Source organism: Scylla paramamosain, chromosome 12, assembly GCF_035594125.1.
Source record: "Scylla paramamosain isolate STU-SP2022 chromosome 12, ASM3559412v1, whole genome shotgun sequence".
NCBI classification, from domain to species: domain Eukaryota; kingdom Metazoa; phylum Arthropoda; class Malacostraca; order Decapoda; family Portunidae; genus Scylla; species Scylla paramamosain.
Window position 1 is genome coordinate 19,130,448 of NC_087162.1, and position 7,500 is coordinate 19,137,947.

At 39.8% G+C, this 7,500-nt stretch overlaps 1 protein-coding gene across 2 annotated transcripts in view; it reads right to left on the bottom strand.

Moving 5' to 3' along the window:
* The window catches only part of LOC135105822 (sugar transporter SWEET1-like), a 124,299-nt gene that overhangs the window by 116,473 nt on the left and 326 nt on the right, over nt 1-7,500 (bottom strand). For both annotated transcript variants that reach the window (XM_064014419.1, XM_064014421.1), the window contains exon 1: nt 7,464-7,500. This exon is cut by the window's right edge and continues 326 nt beyond it. The gene's annotated coding sequence lies outside the window, so the exon portion shown is untranslated. The remainder of the gene's footprint in view (nt 1-7,463) is intronic.

Genomic DNA, 7,500 nt, shown 5'->3' on the forward strand with positions numbered 1-7,500 from the left:
GTAGTTATGGACACACACACACACACACACACACATTCATCCCATTTTCTGTCTTATTCATGTTTTGCTGATGCATAGATTGCCTGAATACTCGTAGCTGACGTATCCTTAAGAGTCATTTCTTTCCAGGAACCCGTGTGCAAATGCCTATGATAAAATAATAATTAACTTCAATGATTCATCAGTAATAGCTGCTCTACACGTGTCCTTCAGATAACAACTCCGCTTCCAGAACGCCGAAGTCGTCTTGCTATTACTTCCTTTCTTCCAAATATATATATATATATATATATATATATATATATATATATATATATATATATATATATATATATATATATATATATATATATATATATATATATATATATATATATATATATATATAATTATATCGTGGTGCAATGGCTATTGCGCTTGACTATGAATGCACGGGTCCCGGATCAAATCGAGGCTGGGGGAGTCAGCGCACAAATCATCTAATTGTTCTTTCGTCCTTCAGTTTGGCAGATAAATGGGTAGCTGTGGAAACCTGGATGTCACAGTGGTCCTGTGTCGTGGTGTAAGGATTTCATTCATCGCCGGCTCAAAGGACAATGAAACGGAAAGGAGAGCCGAGGTGATCAAGAATAATTCACAGGTAGCTTCAATATGGCACCATTGTCGTTTTGAAAAAGGTGCCATAATATTAGAAAGTAGAAACAAAATAGTGAACTCGATATTAAACCCAAAGAGAGAGTTTTCTTTATCTAGTGATGCGGGACAGCCTCATGGATACAATTCTGAATGGACGGTGTATGCTTGCATGACGCGAGTGACTGGCAAGAGCAGGGTGTTGCTGGCTGAATAACACATGAAGGAGAGCCAGTGTAGGTTCACTCGAGATCTATCCAGCACGCGGTTTCAGCGCATGCGTGAACAGCATGCCAGACGTATGATTCGATGCTTCATTTGCGTTCTGCCGTCACGGAGTGAGCATCTCCCTGCAGGTCTGAGGATGAATTCGGTAGATATGTTCAGCTCATGGTTTCTTAGGATGGTTTGACTACTCATATACTTATTTTTCATGTCTAATGGTATTGTTCTTACATTTTGTGATCTTCTTTGCCTCAAAGTCTTCTTTTGGTTTCGATAAGGGACGAATTCGCTTGCAAACACTAAACATAACCATTAGACTGGTAGATGATATTTTCGGCTCATGGTTTCTTGGGAAATCTAACCTAACTAAACTAAACCTAACCTAACCTAACTATGCCAAACTTAACTAAACCTACGTAACCTAACCTAAATCAGTCTACTCTAACCTAACCTAACTGAATCTAACTAAACCTAACCTAACCAAACCTAACCTAACTACATCTAACCTAACTAAACATCCCGACATTGCCTATAGACTATCATGGCGCGAGGTAACGTGGGTACACGGAAGAAGCGACAAATTTGATAAAAATGAATATCTCAGGAACGAACAATTTGTGGCGATAAAGATATGCACTACTGTGTTATATGTGACCCACGTACTTCACTGACATCATTTATTTTTTATTTTTTATTTTTTTTTGCCGTGAGAGATTTGGAAACCAAAAGACGACTTTACTGAGGAAATGAAGATCACATGGAATATAAGAATAATAGCATTAGACACGAAAATGAAGTATCTATTGCTTTAATTTCCTGCTTATCTAAATTTTTTTTAATCTATTCTCATCTGGAAGATTCTTAAACATCTATCACTTCACAAAGTTCTATCTGATCCACAGTCCGCTCTACTGGTGATCTTCTGGCTTTCCTTACTGAGTCTTGATCATCCTCTTTTAGAGATTTTGGTGAAACTTTTGCTGTTGCCTTGGTCATATCAAAAGCTTTTGATAGAGTCTGGCACAAAGCTTTGATTTCCAAACTGCCCTCCTGCAGCTTCTATCCTTCTCTCTAACTTCATCTCAAGTTTCCTTTCTGACCGTTCTATTGTTGCTGTGGTAGACGGTAACTGTTCTAAATCTAATAACAGGGTTCTGTCCTGTCTTCAACTCTCTTCTTACTATTCATCAATGACCTTCTTAACCAAACTTCTTTTCCTATCCACTCCTACGCTGATGATACCACCCTGCACTTTTCCACATCTTTTTCATAGACGTCCAACCCTTCAGGAAGTAAACATTTCACGCAGGGAAGCCACAGAACGCATGAATTCTGATCTTTCTAAAATTTTTGATTGGGGCAGAGCAGACTTGGTATTGTTCAATGCCTAAAAAAAACTCAATTCCTCCATCTATCAGCTCGACACAACCTTCCAGACAACTATACCCTCTTCAGTGACACTCAGCTGTCCCCCTCTTCTACACTGAGCATCCTCGGTCTGTCCTTTACTTATAATCTAAACGAGAAACTTCACATCTTACATCTAGCTAAAACAGCTTCTATGAAATTAGGTGTTCTGAGGCGTTTCCGCCAGTTTTTCTCATCCCCCTAGCTGCTCTCATCAACTCCTCTCCTCTAACTGACTGTCTTTAGCCTCTGTCTCATCGCCGCAATGTTGCATTTCTAGTTATCTTCTACCACTATTTTCATGCTAACTGTTCTTCTGATCTTGCTAACTGCACGCTTCCCCTCCTACCGCGGCCTCGCTGCACAAGACTTTCTTTTTTCTATCACCCCTATTCTGTCCACCACTCTAATGCAAGAGTTACATAGTATTCTCATCCATCCCTTTCTCTGGTAAACTGTGGAACTCCCTGCCTTCTTTTGTATTTCCACCTTCCTATGACTTGAAGTTCTTCAAGAGGGAGGTTTCAAGACACTTATCCTGCAATTTTTGAATACCGCTTTGAACTCTTTTCTGGGACTGGCATCTCAATGGAGATTTTTTTTATTGGGTTTTTGTTGCCCTTGGCCAGTGTCCCTCCTACATATAAAAAAAAAAAAAAAAAAAAAAAAGTCAAACCATCCCAGGAAACCATGGACCGAATATATCATCTACCGAATTCATCTTCAGACCAGCAGGGAGATGCTCACTCCGTGACAGCATAACGCAAATGAGGCACCGAATCATACGTTTGGCACGCTGTTCACGCATGCGATGGCCCAGAGTGCTGGACAGATCTCGAGTAAACTTACATGCCATGGCGGCCAGCGTCCCGTTATCAGCAAGCTTGCCTTCTTCCTCTCTAGAATCGCATGAAACCGAACACTTAGTCACAGAGAACCTTTTCACATCATTTCAACCTTAAAAGTGATACAGGTTAATTTTATTTTAATACCAGTCTAAAAAGTGTTACACACACACACACACACACACACACACACACACGCACACACACACAAACATACATTATGATTTCCTAGTTTAAATTAATAATATTGGTTTATATACAACAAAATACAGTACCCCTGCCTAGTTTAAACTTGTAGTTACAAAATCTCAAACTTAAAAATATCCTTATTATTTATATTTAACAATTATTTGCATTCTCAAAATAATGCATGCCTGCCCTCCTCCCGCGGTCCCGCTGTACAAGGCTTTTTTCTTTCTTTCACCCCTATTCTGTCCACCTCTCTAATGCAAGAGTTGACCACTATTCTCAGTCACTCATCCCTTTCTCTGGTAACCTCTGGTAACCTCTCGAACTCCCTGCCTGCTTCTGTATTTCCACCTTCCTATGACTTGAACTCTTAAATTTTAAGAGGGAGGTTTCAAGACACTTATCCTTTAATTTTTGACTACCTACCGCTTTCGACTCTGTTCGGGAACCGGCACCTCAGTGGGCTTTTTTTTTTTTTTTTTTTTTTTTATTACAGATTTGTTGCCCTTGGCCGGCACCCCTCCTCCATGAAAAAAAAAAAATGTATACGCGTATCACGTATCAACACTATCCTAAGTTCTAAAGTATGGAGTAATGGTGAAACCTCATATATTTATCTGTGGCATTATTTAAGCGGTACATGACATCTTATTGACCCATATAGGGCGATCATAGTTAACACCATCATAGACACATTAGCAATTGATGTGAATAAAGCTTCTGGGAGGCGTGAGGCCAGATGAGGATGTGAGACTATGGGAAGTGTGAAGAATTGTGGATGTACAGAGCATATGAGTAGAGTGAGGCTTTTCATTATACAAATCTTCATCATTATGTTTCATGTTACTACTGATACTCCTGCTAAAATCACCATTATTATTATTATTATTATTATTATTATTATTATTATTATTATTATTATTATTATTATCATTATTACTAATACCGTTAAGTATTCTTTCTCTTCTTATAATCACTGTTATTCTTATTACTGGTATAGTCATTACCTACATTCATTGTCACTACTGCCTTCAACCTGTTCCAAAGAACGAGTCCATTAGACTACTGATCTGTACCTTTGATTTCCTGTCTCTCCAAAGCTTTTGAATCTATCCTCAAAAGGATGATTCTTAAGCATCACTCTGATCACAAACTTCTCCCTAATCATCAGTACGGATTCCCTTCTTTGACAGCCTGCAATCTCTCACTCACCACCGCAGTGCTGCACCTTCCACTATCTTCCATCGTTATTTCCATGGTTACTGCTCTTCTGGTGAGCTTGCTCATTCCATATCTCCCTTTATCCTCACAGTATTTTGTCCACCTTTCATCCTTTTCACTGATAATCCCTAGACCTTTGTGTTTGTTTCTCTTTTCCACACTTGAATTGATGCAAAGAGGAAAATCAAGACACCTCTACACTTGCGAACTTTTTTTTTATTTATACTTATTTATATTTTTCATTTTTTTTATTTTAATTTTGTAGAGGGTAAGTAGACGTTATGGTCCTCTCCTAAAACAATACCAAAATAAATGAATTAATAATGATAATAATAATAATAATAATAATAATAATAATAATAATAATAATAATAATTATAATAATGATGATAATAATAATAATAATAATAATAATAATAATAATAATAAAGTAAAACATAATACCGTACTACTGTCTCGCTTTTCTCTTTTCTCATTATTGTCCACATGTAAAAAAAAGTATAAATAAATAAATAACGTTAAGACAAATCTATTACTAACATCATTATCACCCGTTTCGTTATTATCCACATCATCATCAAGTCAAATTCAAATTCACAAATACTGCACGGTAGTAAAGTAAACTTGTACAAATTTTCATTCAGTATAACCACAACTTCGGCTTAGGTTCCACAATCTCCCAAGTTCTGTGTTAATCCGATCTTAATGCATATTAGCGCATCACCACCGCCGCCGTAGCGACAGCCAGGCTAAGACAAGGGATTCGGGGCCTTGATAAGCTCGTCAGGGAGGCAACATGCTAACTAAGCCGCAGAGTTCAGACCATAATAGGGAGAGGAAGGAGAGGGAGAGAGGTAAAGATGGACAGCGGAGCAGAGAGATAGTGGGAGAAAGGAAGAGTGGGGAGAAGAGGAAGAGCGGGGACGAATCTTAATCTGCTGAGAGAGAGAGAGAGAGAGAGAGAGAGAGAGAGAGAGAGAGAGAGAGAGAGAGAGAGAGAGAGAGAGAGGGGAGGGGGGCGACTAAGGAGAATTACTTAATAGCTTTTGACCAGTACCAAATAGCCTAGAAATGGCTGCTTACGATTATGACCACCACCACCAGCAAGCATTACAGCCACGCCACATACAATCCTAGCGAGTTCAGCAGGAGCATGCAGAGACACCAGCAAAGTGGTAAGAAGGGATGTCCACTACAAAGAAAGAAAAGGAAACGAAAGAGAAGAAATTAAAGAGGGAGTTTGAAATACGATAACATAAACGAAAGGAGCGATTTGCTTGTTTCACTCCCCATGCTATACGAAGTAGGACTAAGGGGGGAGCACTTTCACCATGTCCCGCCCTCCAACAATTGCCATATTATAAATTCAGACATACCCTGGATAAGACTAAGACCTATAGATGAGAAGCACTCGTTCACCCCTTCATACCCTCTAACAGGTATGATATATAATTCATTTAAACGTTGAATAAACAATTTCTTCTATTATCGGTAAATTTTTACAATAGGACCAAACCATTTCGAGTACAAAACTATGATATTCGCTATTTTACTTTATTATTTATTTATTTTTTTTATTATAGACGATTTTGAGCACAAAACGCGTCGGAAATACTTCATTTTCCCTCTTCTCCCCTCATCTCCCTACGATCTTGGGGACTCATCGGGAAGCAGGGTTTATGGGCAGGGAACACGAAAATGTTTTTTTTTTTAGGGTATTTTGGTAGAGATGATAGCTTAAATGAAGGCAGTCCTAATCTAACTTAACCTGACATAACCTAACCTACCATAACCTGACCTAACTTAAGCTAACCTGACCTTACCTGACTTGACCTAACTTAACCTAACCTGACCTAGCATAACCTAACCTACCTTAACCTAACTTGACCCAAACCTGACATAACCTAACCTAACCTAACCTAACCCAACCCAACTTGACCTGACCTAGCCTAACCGAATCTAACCTGACCTGGCCTAGCCTAACCTAACCTAACCTAACCTAACCTGACCTGCCCTAACCTACGCTCATCACCTAACAAAAATTCCCTATATTACGGAAACCATCAATTTGCGCTAAAAACTCCAATAAATTAAGTTTCTCAGTGTCCATAAAGGTAATAAAAAACAATATTCCTAAATGCGTAGAGCGTTATGGTCCTCTCCTATAAAAATACCCTATTATCTCCATGACCACTACAAAAAAAAACTAAGGTACAGTATTCGGATCACCTGAAGATCCGCCACCCCAGAGGGATCACCTGAAGATCCGCCACCTCAGATTGTCTCACCTGAAGATCCGCCACCCTAGACTCTCTCACTTGGTTAGGTTAGGTTAGGTTAGCCTAACCTAACCTAACCTAACCTAACAACATGAACGCATTAAAAAACTGAGTGGATATAAAAAATGCAGAAAAAAGTTTTTCATTAAAAGTATGGGATCACCTGAAGATCCGCCACCCCAGATTGTCTCACCTGAAGATCTGCCACCCCGAGTGCGGCTGGGGTGGCGGATCTTCAGGTGATCCCATTATTCTTTCATGGGTGTGAATGGAGAAATAATTATGTAATAGTCATCTCCCGCGTCCTCCCCACATCCTCCCATCTCCGCCATTTAGTTCCCCTTCAAACCGTCCACTCCATCTCCCCTACCCGTCAGCTCAAACCCGTCACCGCCACTCACACGGAATGCCCCCCTCCGCCTCCCCATCACCCCAACCCAAGGCCATCCTACCAGGGACGCCGCCATCCTCACAGCCGCCTAACCTCAAGCTCATGACAAACTATTAATTCTTTCAGACAATTGCTTCTTGTTACTCTGTAGTGATACCAGGGATTGCTGCAGGTGAGGACGTGTCCCATGGGAGATAATGGGCGGTAATGGAGCCGTGGAAGACAAAGAGGCGTGCAATTATGGTAATATTACGTAGTAAGACCAACACTCACCCTGCCATGCCGGCTCTCTGTCACACTTCACTCAGTC